Raw genomic sequence first — 12,154 nt, 5'->3', positions numbered from 1 at the left:
GAATGCTCACTCATTCATCAATAATCACTCGTACACTCATTGGGGCGAAAGAGTGTGCGAAAGTGGAGACTAAGCGGCTGATTGTCAGCCGTTCGGAAAAAAATTACATTGAGCGGCTAAACATATGCCTCTCAACGCTATTTTTAGAGTTTTATTATTTTAAAACTCTTGGATGTGGGACCCACATCAGGTTTTATTATTAAAAAGAAAAAAGAAAACTACGGGAGGCATAAGTTCAGCCGTTTTGGAAAGAATTTTTCTTTCCACGAGTAAACATCAGCCACTTAGTCTGTTAATTTTGAGTCCCACGATCACAAAACACTCTTTCACTCGGTCACTCACTCAATTTGAAAGGGAATGAGTGTTAAAAACACTCATTCCATAGCCCTTGTTCTTAGAGATGGAAATCAGCCGACACCATAATTATCCAGTTTTATGGATATATCCAACCATTCAAATGCTCCACATTTAGGTTTTGGCATTTGACCTCAACTTGGCTGGATTTTTTTTTAATATTTGCCTCAACGATCTTGAGGAAATCTTCAAGATGACGTTTTTCAGCATGATGAATAGAAAAGGACATCAAACACTCTTGTGGAATTCTTACAAACATATATCATGGTACTGAATAATACATCTTAACAAAGCAAAATGATATTAGAGTCCAAAACAGTCAACGAAAAAAAAGAACTCCTAGTATCTTAAGAGGGAGGTAACTTCGAACAATTCGTCATTTTGTGTTTAGTCGAGCCAAATTAAAGAAAAAAATCGAAGAGAAAAGGTTAAAATATTATTAAAAAACAAAACAAAATTGATAAACAAAAGTTTCGGCCGTTGAATTCCAACTGAAATAACCAACTAATTGGAATTTTGAAGTTAAAATATTATTAAAAAACAAAACAAAATTGATAACAAAAGTTTCGGCCGTTGAATTCCAACTGAAATAACCAACTAATTGGAATTTTGAAGCTAAACTAAATCTATCAATGAGGAAAAACCTTAGTAGCCAGGAACAGGGACGGGAAAGGGATCGAAAATGGAATCGAAAATCATAAGATTTTCAAAAAATGAAACTTGAGGTCGGGAACGTAATTCGGCTTAGTTATACTAGTTCTCCAAATTTATACACAAGAAAAAAAACAACAACATATAACATTTAGAAAATATTAATGAAATACCTGTTTTCTTCTAGTTTCGTAGAATATCATTCATTCACTTATTTTATCTCTTGTCATTAAAGCCCATTTAGTTCTTGTGCATCTCATGAACTTGGGTTTGGAAGCGATGTAGATGGTATAGGGGGAAATGAAATATTCATTAGCCAAGAGCATCTGTTAGCATACAAACCATTATGTCCATTTATATAAGAGTACGAGATAAACTTTTACCCGAACTTCTTAATAAGATAAAAGACTAAAACCTGCTAGATAAGTAATAGAAATGTTACATGATTATATGAAAGCTAACCTAGAATATATAGGAGCTAGATGTTTGTTTTTTTTTTAATTCAAAAATAGCTTCATTAATAAATTAAGAGGTTACATAGTTATCTTGATCTACCCATTCCTGGAATTTCAAGAAAAAATCAGACTGAAACTCAAACTTAGACTTTAAAATTCTGTCTTTTTTACCAATTTATCAGCTATTCCATTTGTATTCCTCTTAACTGAGACACAGTTCCACTGAGATGACTTGCTTAACAAAAACTTAATGTCCAAAACTAGTGTATGATTCATCCAATGAACATAGAATGTTTGTTCATTGATGGATTTAATTAAGACTTGACTGTCTGACTCAAAAACTACTTTCCTAAACCTTCTTCCAACTGCATAGTTAACTGCTGCAAGCATTGCTTTGCACTCCATCTCTTCTACTTCAATCCCCAGAGTCATTCCTCCATCAAAATAGCCTCCTTGAATTCCAATGAAGGTACCTGCAAAATTCCTCACAATTAGTCCAATTCCACCTTGTAAATTATGTTCGATAAAAGATGCATCAAAGTTAATTTTCAAATAGTCATTATCAGGAGGAATCCATCTGTGTATCTGCAAAGATCTATTTACATTAATTAGTAGGAGAAAGAGTACAAGTACTAGTAAGCTTATGAATGTTATTTAAAGAAAAAGCTCTATTTGGATTGATATTCTGAAATATTTTAGAACATCTGTCATTCCAAATGGTCCAAGCAATGACCATAAGTAGATTATTCAAGTTTTATCTGGTAATACCTGCTCCAAAAATAAAGTTTGAACCTGCAGAAAACCAAGAAATAACCCAGTTTTTGAAAGATCCATGTTGGGAAATAATATTACGGGGTGTCAATGGGTCCGGGGACCCTGTTATTTTCTTGGTTCCGGGTCCGGTTCCTAAATTAGTTGACCCAGAACCGGACCCTATAAAACAGTCGGGTACCCAACGGTTCTGGGTATTAAACGGGTATTTTCTGGTCTGTTTCAATACAATTTTGTTTTTTGTTCACATGATAATTTGATAGACATTAGACAGTCGCAGAAATCTTCTATAGTCGTCTAGATAAGCATTATATGATCAATTAAATCCCTGCCGATTCATAAACAATCGCATGCATCATCCATTGTCATATATTAGAATCATCACATCCATGCACAACAACACTTGAAAATAGATCTACTGCAGTACATGTAGTAGCAATGAAAATATATCGAACTTTTATTGCTTCCGGCAATAATTGAGACTTTCTGTTTAACTATCTACTGATAGATGAGGATTTACAGTACATGTAGTAGCACAAAAAATCAAAACATAAACTATTTGATTGAAATAAAAAATTCAAATTTGGGAAGAAAAAATCAACAAGAAGAAATATAATTCTATGAAACAACAGAAGAAACCCATGCCCGTATATTTGATATTTTCCTCATCTTCTTTGATTCTAGGATTTTACAGTACTTTCTCTAGAATTCTTCTGACTAAAGTGGGAATTTTTAGATCTTATAGAAAAAAAAACTAAAACAGATGGAGAAATTAAAGGCAAAGAGAGAAAAATGAAATTTATAAGAAACTCCATTTTTGGAGTAATCAGGAACCAAATCGAACAAACTAATTCTCCCATCTCCTTCTTTCTCATCATCACCTCCATCAACTTCATATTCTTCTTCCGATAATAATACCAATAATTACAATCGAACACAATACCATCCTATTGATCTCAAGATCTAGCCATTAATGAAGCTTGGAAGAGAAGATGAATGTAAAAGAATTGGATGCCGTAAGTTTAGTTTAGGGTTCTGTTTATCTGAAGGTGTTACGGACTATATATACAACCTTTCACTTGACCAAATTAACTCCCGGAAAAGTATAATTTACAGTACCCTACTACCCGCAGGTACCCGACGGGTAAGACCCGGTTGGAACCATTTATTATCGGGTCTATTCGGATCTACCCGGTTTTGGACCCGAAATTGTTAATGGCTCCATTTTTAGGACCCATACCCAATTCATCCGGTTCCGGTTCGGGTCTGGGTATTTGGGTACCCATTGACAACCCTAATATTACCCACATTTATATTAACAGCCAACCACACAGATCTAGAATAAGAGCAGTTCAACAGCAAATGATCAACTGATTCAAGAGGATGATTACATAAGCTACAATGCACATCAATATCAGTTTTATAGCTTGCAATCTTATCTCTAGTTGGGACATATCCTTCATTCATTTCCAGATGAAAAGTTTGACTTTATGGGACAAATTAACCTTCCAAACCTGATTAACAACTGGTTGAATACCTACAGTAGGATTAGTTGTTCTTGTCAGCACATAATAAATAATTTTAACAGTAAATTGACTTTTTCTATCAGGCAACCAAATGAGAATATCACTTCCAGCAGTAGGAACTCTCATAGCTAGAATCTTATTAGCAGAATCTGGAGAGAACAAGTAGTGAATCAAGAGGGAATTCCAATTTCTAGTTCCTTCAATAAAAAGATAAGAGACACATACATAAGCCACAGTGTTCACTAAGCCATCATCCGGAATGGGGGGATGGTCAAGACCAATGACCCAACAGTCTAACCAGATTTTAGTTTTAGAACCACATCTTATAGCCCAACAACTATTATCTCTAATGGTAGTTATACATTTATGGATACCCCTCTATATCCATGAACAATTCTCCTTAAGTTTATCTAGATGCAAAATACTACAAACTTTAAAATACTTGGCACTTAAAAGTTGGACCCAAAATTCATCTTGTTCAGTAAGAATTTTCCAAACTAACTTACAGATAAGAGCAGTATTAAAAGATTCTAAATCTCTAAAACCTAACCCCCTTAATTCCTTATGGATATTTATGTTATCCCAAAAAGTGAACTTAATTCCTTTACCAACCTTATGCCCCCACCTGAAATTTCTCTGCAAAGTATCAAGATGTTTAATTAAAGTAGAAGGAATTTTGAAACATCCTATTTGATAAGCAGGTAAAGTGTTCAAAACAGATTTGATTAAGGTTGATCTACCTACTTGGTTAAGAGTGGTACTGACAAAGTTGTTTAGTCTAGCTTGAAAATATTGCATTTAGGGATCAAAGGATTTGATCTTGGAGTGACCTAGCAATAGGGATGCTCCTAGATATTTCTCAGAATCAGAGATAATAGACATATTCAAAGCTCTAGCAAGAACATCGCAATCATTAGGATCTAAATTCTTACTAAAATACACACATGACTTATCAAAGTTTAGCATCTGACATGACAGCTTACCAAAATCATTCAAATCTGCAAAATGGCATTAATATATTGCATATTGGCTTGACCAAAAATTAAAATGTCATCTGCAAACAACAAATGAGTAATAGCAGGAGCTTTCCTAGAAACTTTGACACTCACAATGGTTTTATTAGTTTTAGCAAGCAGCAAAGATTTAGAAAGATACTCCATGGCAAGAATAAAAAGGTAAGGGGATAGGGGATCCCTCTAAGACTGCACATGGGCCGGTACAGTCCGGTTTCCTTATGGAACCGGTCCCTGTACCTGGTGTTGACTGGTACCTCATTTTGAGGACCGATACCTGTACCTGGATTTTTACCTGTACCTGTAAGACCGACGGTACCGGGTTTTTACCTGAAAAACACTACAAAATACTAAATTAACATTTCCATAAGTTCAATGTTCAACATTACATAGTTAAGTTTAACATTTCCATAAGTCTGTCTCTACGACAAGAAATGAAATGAAATCATCTTGCAAACAAAAAAAGGATGGCTGCAGTGATAACATTCAGCATGAGTTTCACTAATCTTTCTTCTTGTTAGGATTTCTTGGACATCTATTCAAATGTTTTCGTAATCCAGCAGTGCCATTTACGTCATTGTGAGCAAGCATATTTGACCTTGCAGTGAGGACATTGAGCATGAGTTTCACTAACCCTTGTCATTTCCAACCAAACATCAGATCTCACTTTGCCGTGCTTCTTTTTGCTATCACCAACTTCAACCGCTTCAGCTGTACTTGTTAGAGTTGCAGTTTCAGATTCATTTGTGTGAGATGCAGCTTGAGAGGAAGATCCAACTTTTGTTTGTTGAGTTGTACTTGTAGTTGGAGTTGCATTTGATGTGGTCATCTAACAGAAACATAATGTTAGACTGTTAGTTATAAGAGGGATATGCTATTGCATCATTAAAGAGTAAAGACTACATTATGACACTCATCACTGGATTTCAAACATACAGAAACATAGATGCATTTCATATTATTACACATTTCATTACAAAAAATAAGTATGAAATGCAGATATTACTATTAGAATATTGCTCCACAAGTTGGGCAGTGTTTATTACTAGAGCCAAGTATCCAACACTCTTTCCCATAAAACCATGTATAAATAAGGAAATCATCAAAGTTTTTGCTCTATTATTCCGCAAACAATGTCGTTCACATACTTACTGCCGATGGTGGCTGCAGTGTCCTTACAGGTACTAGAGAGAAGATGGGAAGCAGCGGCAACAAGACAGAAAAATCAGAGCTTGCAATGAAGATATTGCTTAGCTTTATTGTGAATTTTGTTCATAGTAACTTAGATATTTCAGATAAAAGTTCAGTTGAACAGGGGAACAAGGAAGTTCAGGACATTCTCCGTGTTATTCATTCTCTTTGTGGAATAGAAAGTTGAGCAAGTTGAGTGTTGATGATGTTTTAAGGCCAACCAGAGGTTCATGAACCTCAACCAAGTCCAACTGAAGGCTATTAGCAAGGAGCTACTTCATCACTAATGGAGTTCACTATTAGCAAACCAAGTATTTATCCATCATAAGCAGATTCTAAGACATCCCAACCAGTTAAAAAAAAAACTAAACTAAACATTCATCCAATAAACAACAACAATCACACTCAATGCACACCTAAACTAAACATGATTCACAACAATCCTCAAACTCATCCTCACAAGCATAAACCAAAACTCAATAATCAAATTACCAACAAATCATAAACCAAGGATTAGGTTTTTGATACATACCCCAAGCAACAGTTCTTATTCCTCGCTTGTATTACTAGCTTGATTATCTTGACATTCAATACCTAAATCATCAAAAACCCAAATATCGAAGTATCGGTGATTGATAGAGAGACGAAGAAGAAATTGGTAGCCTCAGCACTTCTCCTGCTTGAGTATAAACACTAGGGTTAGTTAATTAATCAAGCAATACTGTTAAAATCGTTTTCAATTTCTAGGGTTTGGTTTTAAAACAGAAACAAAAAGGAAATCTAAAAGATTAGAGAATCGATTTACTTTTTGTGAAGTAACACTTGATGATGATGGTGAATCGGCGATTGACTGATTGGTGAGCATAGTTCAGAGAAATTAGATTAAGAGTGACGGCAGTAGTCTGCTCTTCATAGAATAAAAAAAACGAAGAAGAAACAAACAGAGTGAAAGAGTTACTCGAAGATTAGATAATAGGATTCTCCAAACCTAGGATGGACGGATAAGATTAAAACTAACCAAGATCTCAATGGAATATAATAACCGGTTCTTTTGGTCCGGTACACGCCGATATTTTCCCCAGAACCAGTGTCTGCACCGGTGTACTCCAGTTCTCATATTTCAGTACTGGTCCCTGTACCGTCTACTCCGGTTTTGGTCGGTTCGGTCCAGTATTTCTGGTTCCAGAACGGTACAGGGACTACAAACCGGTTCTTGTGCAGCCTTAGATCCCCCTGTCTTATGCCCCTAGTTGGCTCAAACTGATCACAAGGAGAACCATAAAGAAGGACACTGATGCATGTTGTGGAAACACATTGCATAACAAGATTACAAAATTCCTTACTAAAACCAGATTTTTCAAGAACTTTTTCAAGAAAACTTCATATGACAGATCAAGCTTAACAGTCATTGTACCACTGAAACCTTCCTTTTGTTTCATAGAATGAATCATTTCATGAGCAATAATAATACTGTCATGAATTGCTCCACCTGGTACAAAAGCAGCCTGATAAGGAGAAATTAACTTCTTAAGATAAGATTCTATTTGCTAATATTTTTGGACACAATATTGTAAGAAGCATTACAACGTCCTATGGGCCTAAACTCAGATGGCATTTTCGGACTTTTACACTTTGGTATAAGTGAAATATAAGTCTTATTAAGATACCTTGGCATATGACCACTTTAGAAAAATCTTTTGACCACATCAATAACATCTCTACCAACTAATTTCCATTGAGTTTGATAAAAAACCTGCTTGAAATCCATCTGGACCAGGTGAACTCCAAGCAGGCATATTTTTAACCACATTTTCGATTTCACTATCAGTAGGAACAACATGAAGCATAACATTATCAGAATCATAAATAATACAAGGAATAACATCAAAGTCAGCATCAGAAAGAACTGGATTAATAGTAGTAGCAACCTTACTAAAGTGACTAGTAAGAAGATTACTAATATCTTTCATATCTTTAAACCAATTTCCATTAACATCACAAAGAATATTAATATTATTAGTATGCTTCCTTTTGTTGACCACAACATGAAAAAATCTAGTATTATTATCCAAATCAAGAACAGATTTATCCCTGGACTTTTCTTTATAAAAATCAGATTAGATTTTATACCAATTTTCAAAATTACTAACAATGGTTTTGACTCTAGCATTTTGATCAAAAGCATTGGTATCATTCTGAGCAGTTTCTAACATAGATTACAATTTATTGATATTTAATTGAATGTCACCAAACTCCATTTTTCCACTTAGATAAAGACATTATAGCACTATGTTTCTTTTGCTTTAACTTATAAGCTGGACTACCAGAAAATTCTAGACTCCAAGATTGCTCAAGTTTCTCCTTGAAACTGTTATGACCTATCCAAGTTCTGAAAAACTTAAAAGGTCTCCATAAAAATTTAGGAATAGGATTTGTTACAAGAAGAATAGGTGAATGATCAGATGCAATGAAATTTAGATGCAAAAGTTTAGCAGTAGAGAAATTTAAAGACAATCAGTGTTGCTTAGAGCCATGTATAACCTAGCTTTTTTAGTTCCAGTTCCAAAAGAAACTAGTCCAAGTATAATCCTTACCTTCATGACCAATATCTACTAGACCTGCATCATTAACTTTATTCTGAACCCACCTATCAGAAATGTTGTTATTGCTATCTAAGTGGAAGTTCGAATCTCCTATTACTACCCATGGTTGTTGAACATCCCTACTGAATTCAGATAACAAGTTCCATTGAACTTTCTTAGGTTATGAGTAAGTTGATCCATACATGAAAGAGAATAAAGTTTTAGGCTTACTAGGATCAAGTTGAATAACAACATGAATAATGTTATTTTCACAGCCTATGATTTCAACATCAATACCATCCTTCCACATTAATATAAGACCCCCTGCATAACCAACCCTATCAATACAGGTATAATTCAGATAATGAACAGATTGAGCTACCTGTTTCATTATACTTTCATCAATTTTGGTTTCACACAAGAAGATAAAATAAGGATTTTGAGACTTAACTAAATTTTGAAACTGATTTTTTGTGAAATTGTTAGCAATACCCTGCACATTCGTAAATGATTTTCATTTTTAAAAAGAAAAAACTAAATTTAAACAAAAGTATAGAAGAAAGATGTTTTACCTTAAATCCCTTAGTGCTTCCATCTTGGTTATCTCTTGATGTGATTATGACAGTTGTTTGTGAGTTCACAGGTATGTCTGCACCATCTTCATGTTCCAAAACTTGGGCATATGGACATTATTTTCTCTGCCTTTTTCCAAGTCTTTCCTTATAAGTAATCTCATCTTGTCCCTCTCCCTGAGTAGAGCTAGAGCCTATCATATATTCATCCTTTGATGGGAAAAATACATTCACCTTAATAGTTTTCTTCTGTGTGAACTTAAGAACTTGATCTCCTCCTCTTGTAATTACTAACTGCTTCCTCCCCCCTTTCTTGACTTACCAAAATAATGAGGTTTAGCATGAGCCTTTTCTAAGTAGTCAGTATCAGCCTTACATGCTCCTTTAGTGTGATTGGGAATATAGCAATTTTGACAGATCCTATGAGACTTCTTCTCATATAAGAACTTTATCCATCTAGTTGACCCAGCATTAGTGATTGCCATCACACCTCTCCTCAATGGGACGTTAATATCAACCTGAACACAAACTTTAACTGGATCTCCTCTTATTGGAACACCATCAGCTGGATCAATTGCCAACACTTCACCCATAATGCTTCCAATCTTAGTTATAGCAGAAGTATTCATATACTCTGGAAGAATCTTTTTAATTTGAATCCAGAAACAGTGTGTACCCCAATCCAAATTTTGGTAAACCATTCCTGAGTCATAAAATCTGAGATTGATAAGGTGACCATTGATACTCCAAGGTTGGGAATCAAAAACTTTTTCTGAGTATCCTTGTCCTTGAATCGAAATTCAACGATATTATCATCCAATTCAAAAATCTTAAGACCTCCTGAAGGAATGAAATCCCAGGTGGATCCAATGTTTCTCTCCATAGTCTTCAAACCCATCTTTCCTTCAATAATTATTTTACCATTAAGGCTAATTTCCTCTTCTTCATTATCTTTCTCCTCAGCATCATCCTTTTGATGATAAACAACTTCTTCAATATCTCCCAAATCCAAAGCAGCTTGCATAAATTTAGAAGCCAGATCAGTGATTGATTTCTCACTTTCCTCGGCCATTGAAAGAATTAGAATAGTTTCACAATCAAAATGAAAAATATGATTGATATGAGAAACTTTGTTCATAACTACTATTTTATATTGGATAAACCCTAGAGAATTAAGAAATTGAGCTGTATTTTGGGAGATAATATTCTCTGTATCTTGTGATTGAGAGAAAATAATGGACTGAATTTTTCCATGAAAAAATAAATATGTTTTTGAAATGGAAACTTCTGAACCTTGACTGCTCCTGTTAATTACAAGAAGAATTAACAGAATTGGTTTGTAACAGAATTTTTGAAATTTGAATTTCCTTAGAGCACGCCGATCTTCAACCCATTGAATCGTTCTAGGAAATCGTCAAAGAAAATTATCCAGATGATACAAAATCACATACTGTAAACTAACGAAAGCTTCAAAAAACATTGAAACAACTTCTGCAAATGCCTTAATCACAACTACAGACATGGTAAACACCATTTGAGATAACACTAGCTGCAAACACATTAGGGAGAGAAAAAAATTAGCAAAACATGAGTTTAAAATTGATAAAAAATTCTCAATTAAACAGAAATATAGTAAGAAAAGAGACTAGTAGTAAAGGAACATCAGCAGAAGTATCAAGAAAAAGAAACTGATATAAAATTAGAACATGGAAATAAATAGAGAAACTAAAATTGATGAAAAAAGATTTGTTATTGACTTGACTCGGTTCTGTCGCCCGATCCTCAGAGCTTTTGTGTGTAGGACTTTACCGGTAAAGGATCATGTTGTTAAGCTGGGCACTTCAAGAGCTAGATATATGATATACTAGATAATGATGTATATATATATATGAGAATATACTGTCAGTAGGATATTTAGCCATGTTTTTTTTTTTCTAGCCCAATTTAGTTTTTTTTGTTTGTTACAAACCCATCATAACATGGGATGTTTAGACAAATACCCTTACACCTAAATAAGTAAATTAATTGAGTTACTTTTTTTAATTAAAAAATCGTATCCTTTTTGAAAAACAGTTGTCTCATAATCAAATCTCCAAAAAAAAAAATTACTTTTATAAATCTTTATTATCACGCCTTGGTTTATCCAAAATAAAAAACTTCAATTGTTACCAATTACAATTTTCACATGTCGAAAATTATAATTATCATCTTACTGAAAATTTTATTTTTCATAACTTAGTGATAACCGCAATTTTCACCTATTAGAGTTATTTGTGTTTGTCAAAATCGTAACTCACCGAAAATTCTAGTGTTCACAATTTAGAGACAATCAAAAATTTCCCTTGTCGAAAGTAAAATTTCGGTTTTCAAATTTAATGATAATCGCAATTTTCACTGATCGAATTCAGTTATGTTTTGTGAAAATCAAAATTATCACCAGCTCACTATCAAGACAAACCCTAAAAAATAAAAACACAAATAATAAAGACCATGGGTGCTACAAGTTTAATGAGGAAGCAAACACTTGGACAACTAATGATCCTTCGCTGACGACTAGAAATAAGCGGAGTTTCTTCGTTAAATCATGGATCAAATATGTCTCATTCATGAGGATATTGACAAGAAGTACGAGGAACATTAGACTCCGGAATCTCAGACAGAGAGCGTATGCAATCCGATGTACAGTAAGCAACTATAGTCGTTCTCTCTTAAATCTCAGACAAAGGGAAAGATTATAGTTGATGAAGGAGCGAAAGTTTAGAAGAAAAAGAGCAGATTTGGATCAAAATCAGGTTTTGATTTTAGTTTTTGAGAAACTATGTCAATTGCCCAAATATTTTTAAAATATGGTTCTAATGGACAAGTAAAAAATAGTATGGGTGAAATGGACACCAAAAAATAGCAAGAATGAATCCAGATTCATCCTGGCTTAAAAAATAGCGAGGGTGAAACTGGATGCATCCTGATATAAATTAAAAATAAGAAAAAGTATTTGGAAATGAGTAGGATGAAACTGTTTACACCCTTGCTATTTTTACA

The 12,154-nt window shown here is 34.0% G+C and overlaps 1 long non-coding RNA gene across 1 annotated transcript; it reads right to left on the bottom strand.

Annotated features, from left to right (window-relative positions):
* Window positions 1-5,118: 5,118 nt before the first annotated feature.
* LOC113302127 lies at window positions 5,119-6,880 on the bottom strand. Its single transcript, XR_003336659.1, has 3 exons — window positions 6,767-6,880; window positions 6,494-6,637; window positions 5,119-5,599 (listed from the first exon to the last, which is right to left on the bottom strand). It is a non-coding gene; the product is annotated as an uncharacterized LOC113302127 (long non-coding RNA).
* Window positions 6,881-12,154: the final 5,274 nt, after the last annotated feature.

This window comes from Papaver somniferum, chromosome 8, assembly GCF_003573695.1.
Source record: "Papaver somniferum cultivar HN1 chromosome 8, ASM357369v1, whole genome shotgun sequence".
Taxonomy (NCBI): Eukaryota; Viridiplantae; Streptophyta; class Magnoliopsida; order Ranunculales; family Papaveraceae; genus Papaver; species Papaver somniferum.
This window is presented reverse-complemented; position numbering and strand designations above follow the sequence as displayed.